Source organism: Ictidomys tridecemlineatus, chromosome 12 (genome assembly GCF_052094955.1).
Source record: "Ictidomys tridecemlineatus isolate mIctTri1 chromosome 12, mIctTri1.hap1, whole genome shotgun sequence".
In the NCBI taxonomy this organism is placed as follows: domain Eukaryota; kingdom Metazoa; phylum Chordata; class Mammalia; order Rodentia; family Sciuridae; genus Ictidomys; species Ictidomys tridecemlineatus.
Window position 1 is genome coordinate 67064575 of NC_135488.1, and position 14048 is coordinate 67078622.

At 34.6% G+C, this 14048-nt stretch overlaps 1 long non-coding RNA gene across 1 annotated transcript in view; it reads right to left on the bottom strand.

Annotated features, from left to right (window-relative positions):
• Nucleotides 1-2652: 2652 nt before the first annotated feature.
• Nucleotides 2653-14048, bottom strand: part of LOC144369594 (uncharacterized) — a 35347-nt gene continuing 23951 nt past the window's right edge. The window contains exon 3 of the long non-coding RNA XR_013429377.1: nucleotides 2653-2882. This is a non-coding gene — a long non-coding RNA (uncharacterized LOC144369594). The remainder of the gene's footprint in view (nucleotides 2883-14048) is intronic.

The window sequence follows — 14048 nt, forward strand, 5'->3', positions numbered from 1 at the left end:
AGAAATGAACATCTAGCTATGGTATGGATTTTTTTTCTTTTAGGTTTTCTTTTCGTTCTTATATTTATCTATCTATTTATTTATTTTGCTTTCAAAAGTTTAAAAAGAATCCTATATATTTACAGGCATTAAAATAAAATAATTTAAAATATAATGCTAAAGAACTTAGGGTTTGGGGTCAGAAATGTAGCATTGCTCTCTACTCATTTGAAGCCATTAAGTTCTTCAAACATGCCAAGACCCAGTTTCCTAGTCAATGGGAATAACAACAACTTTCAGATTTGCTGAGAGTATTAAATGGTAACATCAATCATAGAAATATATGTATATATGTACATGAAATTCTAAACAAATATAAACATTATTATGACTAAACCACAATGAAAAGTAAATCACATCACCTTTGCCTTCTTTACAAGAACCTTTTTAGAAGGCAAAAGGCTAGGTGGTTCAAAGTCCCTCTTCAATGTTACTTTTCAGATATACAGTGTTCTAACAGCATGGTGTTAATATGCATTTTCTCAAAATACAAAGTAATAAACCGTAGAATATCTCAATGAAAATACAAATAAATACTTTTAAAATAATTAAGTAACACTGTACAAGGATTTGTGCATAATAGCAATATAACATATATTTGTCAAATTTATGTGGTAAATCTACCAAAATTAATTTTTTTGTTGTTACTGGAGATTGAACTCAGTGGCACTCAACCTCTGAACCATATCCCTAGCCTTATTTTTGTGTTTTTATTTAGAGATAGGGTCTCACTGAGTTGTTAAGCACTTGGCCATTGCTGAGGCTGGCTTTGAACTCAATCCTCCTGACTCAGCCTCCCTAGCTGCTGAGATTACAGGTGTAAGCCACCACCCCTGCCTCCAAGATTAATTTTGATGTCAAAAAGTATGTTTGAAATATTGTATAATTAAGAAAAAATATTTAATAATAAGACATATCTGAATTCAGATTACCTTAGTAAATACTATATTAAAAGAGAAATGATGGTAACAATTAAGATTGTAGCAAATTTTTTACATTCTTAAGTAAAAGTCTATTGATACTGGTTTTTTTTCCTCTGTAGATACCATTACAATTTTAGAAATAATTTAAATAGAAACTTGAGAATAACTACTAATAAAATAAAAAAAAAAACACAAAGATTTTTAAATTCATCCTCTTTGGGAGGACAGGAAGCAAAGGAAATACAGATTAAAGAGAGAAAGAAAGCAAGCAAAGAAAAAATAAGGAAGTCTAAAATTTTGAAGCACAAATTTGACAGAAAGAAATAAATTTCTCCAAATTTAAAAATTCTTAAAATAGATTAAAAGGATAATTTGAGGGCTGGGGCTGGGGCTCAGTAGTAAACTGCTTGCCTAGCATGTGTGAGGCACTGGGTTTAATTCTCACACTACATATAAATAAATAAAATAAAGGTCCACTGACAATTTTAAAAGAATTTTAAAATAATATTTTGACTTTATTCTGAATATAAAGAGATGTCAAATCAAATGGTTTAGAAAACTTAATAAGGAAAACCGATATAACCAAATTATATCTCTCTCACACACACAAAAACATGCAACAAAAAAGAGAACTGAAGACACACAGTATTTTGTTTAATCAATGGAGAATTTTAAACAAACTATTAAGTGGGACAATAAGAACATGTTTTAGCTGTGGAGGAAAAAAAAATCTACCTTAAATATATAGAATTCCAAAAATGTTCTGATAAATAATACAGTATTGATAAATGATAAATAAATCAGAGACATTTAACAAATCAATGGATAGTGAACAAAAAAAAATACTTAGAGATAAAAAGATTAAGTAATATAATTTTAAAGATTAACTTAATAAATAACACCATTAATATAATGCTCCATTCAACAGAAATATATATTTTTAGGCACTAATAATATTTACAAAAAATGAATCTCTTATTGACCACAATGAAACTGATCAGTACTGACCACAATGAAGTTTCAAAAAAATCCCAAAAGACTGAAATTGTTTCAATTATATTCTGTCACCACTGTGCAATAAAACCTGAAATTGGTTACAAAAGTACAATTAAATCCTTGACCAATTGAAATTTATGAATACTCGTTAAAATAACTATTGGATAAAAGAAGAATCAAACTTGCAATTACAAAATATAAAGTTTTTTTAAAGAACCATGAAAACTCTAATATGAAACTTAATCACTGTGAACAAAACTTACTCAAAGAGAAATTTATTATCTTAAATCCTCTCATTTTAAACAAGCTCAAAGAATAAAAATGAGAGAAATAAATCATTAAACTTAAAATTAAAAACAGAGAACAATAAAGAAATCCAAAAAATCCAAGTCAGAAATAATAGTAAATATGAAAATTAATGAATCAGGAGAAAAACAGAATATTTGCTGAGCACATCAAAGTCTGATATCACACTAAAAAAAAAAAAAACTGAAAATACAAAAACCAGAACATTAAAGATATGAAAATATTGCAGGGGAAAAGAGATTTTAACAAATGTTTCTAAATGCACATAGAAAAATATTATTACATTCATTTATATAATCTGAAACAAACAATCAAATGTCCACCCACTGGGGAATTGGTAAATAAGGTGAGACCATGTAAGTGAATAATATGCAGCCATCAGGAAGGATCACAGTAGAAGACATTTATTGACATTCAAAGAGGTTCACCAGGTACAATTAAGGCAAGTGCAAAATTAAGGAGAAACAAAAGGCAGTCTTGATCCTCTTAGGACCTCTCAGGATGTGGTCTGCATTGGACAGTGGTATCCACACAGAACTGTGCTTCTGCCTTGGCCTTTCCCTCGCATGCAGCCCAGAAGGTGTGCTGATTGGAGGGGGTTGCACTGGTGTACTGCCCCTTGATAAATGATAAATGAAATTAATAAATTGGTCCAGTCATTCTGCTGCAGTCACCATGGGATATAAGCACAGCCAACCCTCTGGACAAGCTATCTACCAAGGCTGCCAGGGTTCAGAGATCCTACCTCAACCTCTCCCTGAAAGTCCATGGGTTCCTAATCTGGCACCCAAATGATCAACCCAAACTTTCCATTTCTCTTTTAGTCTAAGTGTACATCATTTAAATCAATTTCACTTTCTGAGCAAATCCACCTCCAGGCCCAGTGATAGATTGAGGATTCCAGGAGAAAGATGATATATGAAAATGTTTTCAGCAGCTCAAAAACAGAAAAAAGGTGGCTAACTGAGAATCTGGAACAAAAACATTCCAACAAGACAGATTTAATGCAAGAAAGCAGAGTAAAGTTTAGTAAATCTCTAATGGTATTTTTAATAAGATTTGTGAGGATGTTGCTTTTTTCAAGAGCAAACACTTGCATGAAAGAAAAAAATGTAATAAGTGGAATGTTTTATTGGAGGTGAACAACATGGTTCATAAATTTAAAACACAATGAATTGTGTGATCAACACATAAAATACTGCAGAAAACTGAACAAGAGAATTAGGAGATAAGAAAAGAAAACTCTTCCCAAACTCAAAGGGAAAACAGACATATATTTACACAATGAAATGAAAGCTATGTGACTCAGAACAGATATAAGAAATCTACAAGAATGTTGTAAGGGGTAAAAAAGTAAATGGAGAAAAAGCTGTAGAAAATAGAAAACTTTCGGGGCTGGGATTGTGGTTCAGAGGTAGAGTGCTTTCCTACCACGTGAAAGGTGCTGGGTTTGATCCTCAGCATTACAAAATAAATAAATAAATAAATAAATAAATAAATAAATAAATAAATAAATAAATAAAGGTATTGTGTCCAAACTACAACTAAAAAAAAAGAAAATAGAAAAAGAAAATAGAAAACTTTTTTCAATTAAAAAAATACTAAAATTTTATTTCAAATAATATGTCAAATTTTAAGTAAAATTAACGAAAAGTAGCCTACATAAAAATTGCTTAGCAAAATGGTTAGCTTTTGATGATAAAAGAAAGAATCTCACTATTGTTCTGCTATTTTCAAGGAAAAGATTGAAGACAGGTAGAAAGATGGACAGAAATGCCCATGTATGTATATGTGAATATATAAGAGATAATGAACAATATAATATATATATGTGGTGATTATAATATTTCTCCTTTGAAATACTAAATACTGAAAATTATGGAGCTACATCTATTTACGAAAAAGACCACCAGAAGAAATACTAAATCCAGTCTACTATGGTTTGAATCCTAAATGTCCCCCAGAGGCCCATGTGCTAAAGGTTTAGTCCCAAAGGTGATGCTATTGGGAGGTGGTAGAACTTTTAAGAGGTGAGGCCTAGGCCTAGTGGGAGGTCTTTAAGTCCTTGGGGGATTACCTCTCAATGGGACTGTGGGATGTTAGCTCCTTCTTTTTTTTTCCTTTGTACCTGGCTTGTGATTTAAACAGTTTTGCTCCTCCAACATCATGTTTTGACCATGATGTGCTGCCCTGCCACAGGCCCAAAGCTATGGGGCCAATCATCATGGACTCCTTCCTCCCAAACTGTGGGGAGAGATAAAAGTATTCTCTTCATAAGTTGATTATTTCAGGTATTTTTATACTAATAAGAAGTTGATGAACATACAGCCAGACGTGTGTGCAGCACTAACCAAAATATGCAAGAAAACAGATTCCCCAAACATATATCCAAAAGTGAAAATATTACTTGAAGAAAGGTTGAAATTCAATAATAAAAGAATGAAATGTCTGGTAAGGAATACTTCAAGAAAAAGTAGTAATTATTAAACACAAAACTAAAATATTTATCATGATTACAAAACAATGTAAAGGTCCAAATAATTCTTTGTAAATAACATTTGTAATATGAAAAGTAAAAAATCATCTAATGCATCAGATTATTATGTAAAAAGAAAACTCACAAATTGGGCAAGAAATTAAAGGGGTTAAAAGCCACTCATTTTTAAATATTCCAAAATGAAGCTCAATATCTAACTTTCATTTTGGAACATACAAAACCATACGGTTAAGTCATATTTTTAATATTTAAATTAATTTATGTAAATTATCATATGTAATCTATATATGTAGGCATATAAATGTAAAATATGTGTATCTATATTAAATTATTACATATAGATCATTGGGAATATAAAAAGATATTTATAGATTCCAAATCTCTAGTGATACAAAAGAAAAAAATATCAAGAACAAAGTACATGAAGAAGGACAGAAGAGAAGATAATAAAAATAACATAAAACCAAATAGTGGATAATATTACTACTATTATTAATACTACTACAGCTACTACACAACTGTCAGGACAACTACTATTACTGCCATTATCATATAATGACCAATACTAATTGAGGATCATGTGCCAGACTCTTACTCATTGCACTGCACATAGATATTGAGAAACTTGCCCAAGATCATAGAGGAAGTAAATATTAGAATCAGGATTTGAGAACAGGCAGAATGGTCCCAGAGCCTAGTTCTTATTGCAGGAAACATACCCAAAACCTATGATAATGAAACTTTTAAAGTGTTGAGTCAAAATATGTAAGCCAACTCTAAACTAAAATAATGCACAGATGAAAACATCAATCTAAAATAAAATTGAATTCAAGAAAAATAATATTAACTGGCATACAAATTGACATTGACTAAAAATATAATCCATAATAGAAATAAAGTGGTCTTAACACATTAAAGCTTGAAATTTCAATAATAGCATTCATATGCACATATCAATAACTGACATACAAGTTCAAACACAGCAAATCAGAAGTGACATTGAAATTTTAACATACTTTTTCAATTTTTCACAGAACAAACATGTCAAATAAATGATGAAAGGATTTTGAATTATTTAATCACTTCTTACACTTTTATTTCTTTTAGAAATCAAATGTCAATGGGACATTTACAAGAAGTGGTCATGTTCTAGGTCATAAAGAGAGTCTCAGTGGAGTTCCTCACAATAGCAATCATACCTACATTGTTTTCTTAAATACAGTAAAACTTAAGATCAATTGAAAAGTATAATTTCAGGTACATTATGATTCTTATAAGCAAAAGAGGCCTAGCATTTCTGGTGGTTTTTGAATACTGCCCCCATATGATTTTTCCATTCATGGTGTTAGGTGTTTGAGAAGTCCTGGTCTAGGTAATGTCTAAAGAAGAAAATGCGGGACTTGACAGACACTGTCACACAAGAACTACAAGACTCCAAAGACAAGAAATGCTCCAGGCTTCATTACGGTGTTTAAATACAGGCCAAGAGCACTCTAATGAATTCCTTTATGAAAAGAAAAGAACTACATGACATGGAGCCTTTTCTACAGACTTGAAGTTCCACTTAGGACATTGGTTACATCTACTTGAGGGAGAAAAGGCTCAATTCAACCTGGGTAAGAGTCATCCCTGTGGGAAGCTGAAGAGTTGGCTTAAGATGAAATTGGTTTAAATCCAGATTCACAAATCAAGGGAATTATAATAATTTGGGGTCCAAAGTAACTAAAAGAGAGAGCATGTGCATGAGACACTTGTGAAGTAATATCCCTCCGTTTTGCCCAGCATGAAAATTATCCTCATGGAATCTTGATACAGAAATCAATGTCCCTCTGCAGTGTTTCCAAGGTTAAGCTGAAAAGTCTGGGCTGTGTGACTGAATTGCCACAGTGCTGAAGAATTGACAGTTTTATTATAGAAAGAAAAAATAAAACAAATAAACTGGGAAAGTGGGGTGGTAATGGTGCTTTCCATAAAGTTTCTGTAGAAATGAAAGACTGTCTTTTTTGTTTTTAATAATATGAAGAAGTAGTTCATAAAACCAAAGAGATAAGAATCATCAAATTTGGAAAGATACCTTTATGCTTCAAGATTCTGCTCTGCTGAATAAATAAAGATAATATGCTCTCTTCCTCCAAATCTATAAAATAAAATACAAGGAACCCCCGGAAGAAACTTCTTCACTATAAAATTTCAGATGGTTTCAAGGATACAAGGTAAATATCAGCAAAAACTTCCACAAGATACAATAGACAGAAGTCCAGTGGTGATTGGAATTCTCCACTGATTTTATGATCTTTCAAGAATCCACAATCACATCAAAAAAGAAAAACTTCTTCTCTCAAGAAATGTCACTCATTGGATCAGGCGGATGATGATGATGATGATGATGATGATGATGATGTGTGTGTGTGTGTGTGTGTGTGTGTGTATGTACAAGTTATTTTTCAGTCTTACCTTGAGCCTAGGCACAAGCAGTAACACCTGTTAACAACTAGTGTGAACAGTAGCCAGACTGTCTTGCAAGAAAAGCCAGGTTCAGATGGTGGCATGAGAATAGGAACTTGGGAAGCCAGAGCTCAGCATGAAGACATAGCTCTGTATGTTTCCGAACGCCACCCTCAGGATAAGCTAATGGCCTCTGGCTCTCTACAGTTCTGAGCTTTTCCGTTACTAGAATCTACACATTCTTACATGCCATTTTCACCTTTACTTAGGATATGCTTCCTCATTTCCTTTCTTGGCCCCCTGCCTCTGACACTTCCATGTTCAGCTCAAGGGCTGCTTTTCTTGCCTCCCTCAGCTAGGAGTCTCTTGCTTTTCCCAGCAGTCTTAGCTTTGGGTGAGCATCTCTAGAGCATTTTCCATTCCTATGAGTATCTGAAGGCCCGTTCCCATTGCTGGACACGGAATACTTTTGTTGAATTTACTTGAGTGCTCTTTATCCCTAGGAAGGGACACTGGGTCTCAATGGGAGAGCTTAGCAAGTTTCTTGGATAATGTATGTATGTTTGTGAAGAGGAGGTAAGTATTGTATGATGCTCCTAGCCAAGGGCTCTGTGATAAGGTGGTAATAAGAAGGTATCTATGAGGAGGAGATGACAACAAGGCTCCAGGGTGAGAAGTGGGCTATTCAGGTTACTTAGGATTTTGTAAACTTTTTTTAAAACTCAAAATTCTTACAGGAATATTTTACTTTTAAAGGACCTTGGCAGTTATCAGTGAACAGAAATGTTTACTTCAGCAAAGGAAGGGGGAGAAGAACACCCTAGAAACTCGGTAGTCATTCTCCAAATGCTTAAAAGTCTGAGATGTGGGAATAAGACCAAACTTATCCTAAATGGTCCCAGGAATAATAATAAAATGGTCCCAGAATTACTTGATAGAAATTCTATCATCTGAAAAGCAAAGAAATAGTGATAAGAAAGGCATCTTAAAGAAATGGTGAACCTAAGTAACTTTGTGAGCCCCTGTCTCAAACTGAAAACTAAAAAGGGCTGCAGATGTTGCTCAGTGATAAAAATGCTCCTGGATTCCATCTCCACTACCCACCCACCCCTTCAAAAAAAAAAAAAAAGACATGAAGAGAAGAAAAATAGAATGAGTTCTCTGGCCCAGGAGAAAACTCCAAGAAGAGACAAGGATCATTTGTTATTCATTCATTCATTTATTAAACACTTGCTTAGGACTTGCTACCTGCCAAATATTGTTCTGAGAGTGTGGATTACACCCCCATCTCTGCATCTTTATATGGCCAGGACTACTGGTATGTGTGTTTGTAGGGGGCTGACTGATCTCCATGTTTCATCCTGGGAAACTGATTCTAGGAAATGCCTAACCAACTTCCTTTTGCAATTTATGATGAAATTAAATGTTCGAGTGGCTTTTTCCAGACACCACAATTTGTGGAAGAGTGAGAACTAATACCTGTGCCTTCAGGTAGCAAGTGTTCCCCTCTGCCTCCCAACTGACTCTTTGAACTGACTCAATTTGATGACAGGCACAGAGACCAGAGTTAGCCATGGCTGCAGCAGAGGCTTTCGACAAAAACCACAAGGAGAGGAAGCAAAGAAAGAATAAGCAAAATCAGATGCAGAGTTGCTGCAACTCTCTTTTAAATGTCCCATAAGTGTGCATTTAGCTCATGTTTATTTTTACATACTTCACCAGAAAATAGCAACTGCAACGGCTCATTCCTGATGGTAGCTTCAGGCAAAGAGGAGGCATAAAGTGAGAAAGATGCACAATAAACAAACAAGCAACAAGCCCCTTCCACACAATGCAGATTTCAAAACTTTCACTCCAATTCTCAGCTACATCAGGCTCAAAGACTTGCAGCGAGCGCTGGGTGAATGTTAATATGTTTTCCTGAATGTCAAATATGAGTTGGAATAAATTTATCTCCACTTTGCTAAGAAAATACTGTTTTGTTCCCAAACCTAAAACCATATTTTTTTTTGCACTATGTTCATTGGAAAGTGCTCTACCCTACAGTTTTGCTTTAATCAATTATTGAATTTATTTCATTTGATTAGAGGAAATATTTATCCCCCCCCAGTTAAATGAAATTGAAGCCTATATGATGAGATAATAAATATATCGCAGCATCTCAGCTCATTCTAGCTACCAGACATCCCCACATTTTTTTTTTTTTGGTACTGGGGATTGAACTTAGGAACCTTAATAACTGAGCCATATCCCCACCCACTTTTTTAAAAATATTTTACTTAGAGACAGGGTCTCTCTGAGTTGCTTAGAGCCTTGTTAAATAGCTGGAGCTGGCTTGGAACTCAAAATCCTCCTGCCTCAGCTTCCCATGCCGATGGGATTACAGGCATTCGCCACAGAACCCAGCTCCATTCTTGATTATTCCTTTACATAGTCAAGGCTTGTAAATGTTATTTGTGGCCTTCTTTTACTGTCTCAAAGCATTTTAAACTTCAAACTTGAAAGGCTAATCACAAGATGCATATTTCCACTTCAGAGATTCCAGGAGAGTGTAGCTTGGTATCTCTACTAGCTCAGTTCCTGCATCTAGTGGTGCTTCTCAATTCACCTGCCAAGGCTCTAGCTTCTGTTCACTTGTCTCTCACCATGAGTACTGTCATAATTCCTAATTAGTGTCTCCCTTTCAGTTGTATTGATGACCAATCCATTCTCCTTATTCAATCTATTCTACCTATTAAAATAAAACAATCTATTCAGAGTGAGAAATAAGATGAGTTCATGCCATTTCTCTATTTAAACAGTCTGATGGCTATATTTAGTTTTTCAGAATAAATAAACACTTGGAGAGAGGTCTCCAAAATGATGATCAGACCTTAACATGGCCTTCATCTGGGTCCTGCATACCCACTTATTCTCTATGCTGTTACCAATCTTGTTCTTTTACAGTCCCTTACATGAGGTTCTCCCCTCCTGCCACAGTGTTTTTGCATAGGCTGCCTCCTCCTTCTAGAAAGGGAATTCTTCCACCTTTTTTTCTCCTGTATCATATTAAAGACTTCCTATCCTTCCATTCTTTAAGTAAAATCATTTATTTAGGGAAATTGTTCCTTCACTATCACAGAGGGGATCAAATATCTCTATCATAAACTTTGAACATTTAATGATGCCCCTCAAGTGCAGAGTTCTGACTGTAACTGTATTAATGTAATACTTGTTGTCTCAATTAAAGGATGTTCCTCCTTTATACTACATCTCTAAGAGATGGACTCATGTAGGTTTTTGGTTGCTCTTATATCATTAGGGTCTAACACTATTTCTGGCATAAAAGAAGTTTCAATAAATGTTGGTTGAATAAATGAATGAATGAATAGTTAACACATTCAAGATAGGAGTAGCAAATAGAAACTGTGAAAAAGATCATCCAAAATAACACTAATAACTTTTACTGTTATAAACTCTGTGCAGATAAAAAAAAAAGTTCAGTTCACAGAAGCAGCACCTGTGAAGTCAGAGTGTGTGACCTCACACTGAGGTTTCCTATTGGTAGCCCATGCTACCTTGCACTAAAAGTGCAAGGTTCACTTTTAGTACTTGAGTGTCAGTTTCTCATCAATAGAAACAGAGAAAGTCAATTCACTGGGATAATGTGAGAATTGCATGATGTATGTATGTTTGAATAGGTTTATGAGACTGTAAACCCCAGTAAACCTAAATTAAAAAGCCAAAGGACCACAGAAGCATGTTGGAAACTGTAGAAAAGACAGTGATTACAGACCGTCTTGATGCCTTCTCACCAAGAACCAGTGAATTATTTCTAGAATTTTGTTGGAACACAGCCACACTCTTCATTTATGTTTTGTCTGTGGCTTCTTTCATTCCACAACAGAATTGAGTAGCTGTGATAGAGACCATGTGGCCCACAAAACTTAAAATATTTACTATTTGGTCCTTTACAGAAAGAGCATGCCAACTTCTGCTCTAGACAATTGTTTTTATTACTATCTTAGTGATTGGCTACACCATCCACCCGGTTACACAAGCTGAATATAATAAGAAAGTCAGCTTGATCCTTGGCTGCCTCTTATCCCCACCATCTAACCATCTCACCTGCTACCTGAGACCATTGCTTGTGAAGCTCAGATTCTGTTTTCAGCTGGAGTAGTTAACTCCATATAGGCCATGCTATGCAATGACCCAAGGAATCACGTTTTATTCCTCTTCCTTCATGAGGTGGGAAGAATGGGGATGATCATCTTCATCTACCCAACATACCCCACCCCAGAAATATGTGAACAAAAGGTATAAAACAAAAGGTCATTTCATGTTTTAGAGTTACTTAATGCATGCATGCTTTGCTTCGTAAAAGGGGGAGGTAAAAAAATGTATACATTCTATATATATAATGTATACATCAGAAATTTGGGTAGACTTTTTTAAATGTTGTGAGGATAAATTTAAATAATATCTGAAAAGTGCTTAGTTCAGCTCCTGACCCACAGTAAGAATTTGTTAACTATTACTCTTATCATCATCCATGTAGCTGAGAAAATTAGACAATATATACATCTAAGTACCATTAATTTAAGTAGTCTTTTTAAAGTAAGTGAATTATTTAGATGCTGAATTTGAAAGCTCTAAGAAGTAGCATAAAAGTTTTAGTATACTTTTAAAGAGAATCTGAAATAGTACAATTTGTACAAAAATACAGTACAACAAATATATGAAGGCAGGACAAATAATTTCAGAAACAAACCTCTACAATAGCATCTTGGTTCCAAAGGATTATATTTTTACATTCATGCATTCTCTTTGGTTTTTCAGCTATAAAGCTTAGATATGAATTTGCTTCCAGCCTACGGAAAAATTTCTATAAACCAACTCATCATAAAATACCATTTTCATTTTTTGTTCTAATTTTCCATAAAATATATAAATTAGACTTATTGTACACTAAGTATTCTTACAAATTTTCTCAAATACCCTTGGCAGCAGATGAGGGAATTAATTAATTATGTTCTCTAAAAGAATGCAAATGATAGACACTGATGACATCACTCATTCTTCACCCACTGGTTCTTTACCCACCCAAAGTCTACAGAATGTATCTCGGTGATGGTTTTAAGCACATTTTAAATGTGCTTCAGGCCACTGAGAGTACATTTGAAAATGGTTGAACTGGTGAATTTTGATTGTGCATAAGTTATCACAATATTTTAAAAAGGTCTACCCAAATTTCTGAATTAAATGACCATTTATTTAAAAAATAAATTCACACAGATTGCCCAAATCTGAATTAATCTGTCAGTCCTTTCTGTATACGTTGGACCCTTGTTTATCCTTCCATTATAGAATCTGATTCACTTTCTCACAAAGCAATATGCAATATGTGCCCCTGTGTTTATTCTCTTCTAGAACATACACTCGTTCCCTGATGGCATGCACCAGTCATCTCTATACCTTTCACACTGCTGAGTACACACTAACTGCTCTATGTATCTTTGCTGAAGGCAGGCAGGAAGAATGTAGGGAGGAAGCAGAGGTTTTCAACACCTCCCGTGTCCTTGGGGTTCAGCAGAAACAAAAAGATATGTTGATTTTTATTAGAAAATACCATTGTCATAATGTACTTCAAATAACTGATCTCCATTCAATTTAGTTTTCATGCGAAAATTTGCATATGTGGTCATTGTCTTAGTTTCCTGTTTCTGGGGCAAAATCTCTGAGATAATTAATTTATAGAAGGAAAGGTGTATTTTTGGCTAATGGTTTCAGAGATTTCTGTCCACCATCGCTTTCTGTCCACCCTGTTGCTTTGGGCCTGTGGCAGTACAGTACATCATGGCAGGAGGGCATGGGAGAGGAGGCCTATTAAGCTCATGATGGTGAGAAGCAGAGATAGAGAGAGAGAAAGAAAAGGGCTGGCATTCCAATATCCCTTTCAAGGGACATGACCCCACTGACCTAAATTCTTTCCACCTGATCTCACCTCCTGAAGGTTCCACCATCTTCAATAATGCCATAGACTGATAATCAAGCCTTTTAGCCCATGGGCCTCTGGAGGACATTTAAGAGCCAAGCAATAACGTTCATAAAAAAGTCACCCCCATCTCAACAAATAAATACATGACGCTCTTAGACAGCAGTCCACACTGAAGATTCTCATCATTTCAGGAGTCTCCACTTAAATGCTAACTACGCTGGGGCCTTATCACCAAGCAGAGCAATCCAGAGAATGATTATGCCACAGAAGGCGTCCTTGGCTTTCATAAAGGCACTTGCTGCTTGGCTCCAGCCACATGTTGCCTTTCTGGTCTCTGGGTGTAGGCCCAGGGTTGCTAGAGTTTCTGATTTTTCTTTAAGCTGGAAATTGGCTCAACAATACAAAAACAATATTGCAGGCCAAGCAAAATACATCTTTTGAAATTTTGTGGCATGATTCTAACCCTTCACATACTATCACAAATACTTTCTAGAACATCTATCGTACAAATTCTTAGAAACACCCTTTTGAATGAGGAGCATGAGTACCCAATACAAAAGGCTATTTTTAGGATAAAATGAGCTAACATATAAAAGTGGAAAAAGGAGTATACATTGTTGTATAGAGGCTCAAAAATATTAATTTCCTTTCTTTCCTAATTTTTCTTATAGTTTTATTGGTGGAAAGGGATAATGTAACAGAAAAATACATAAAATGGAAAAGATACATTATTCATCATAAAGGATGATAATTTTTGATAGCTAATTCCTTACCAACCAAGCCAATATATTCTCCAAGTTGAGGTTCTTCCCTGTAGAATTGCTTAACCTAGATGAGGTTAACTCATAGTCAGTAGTTAAAT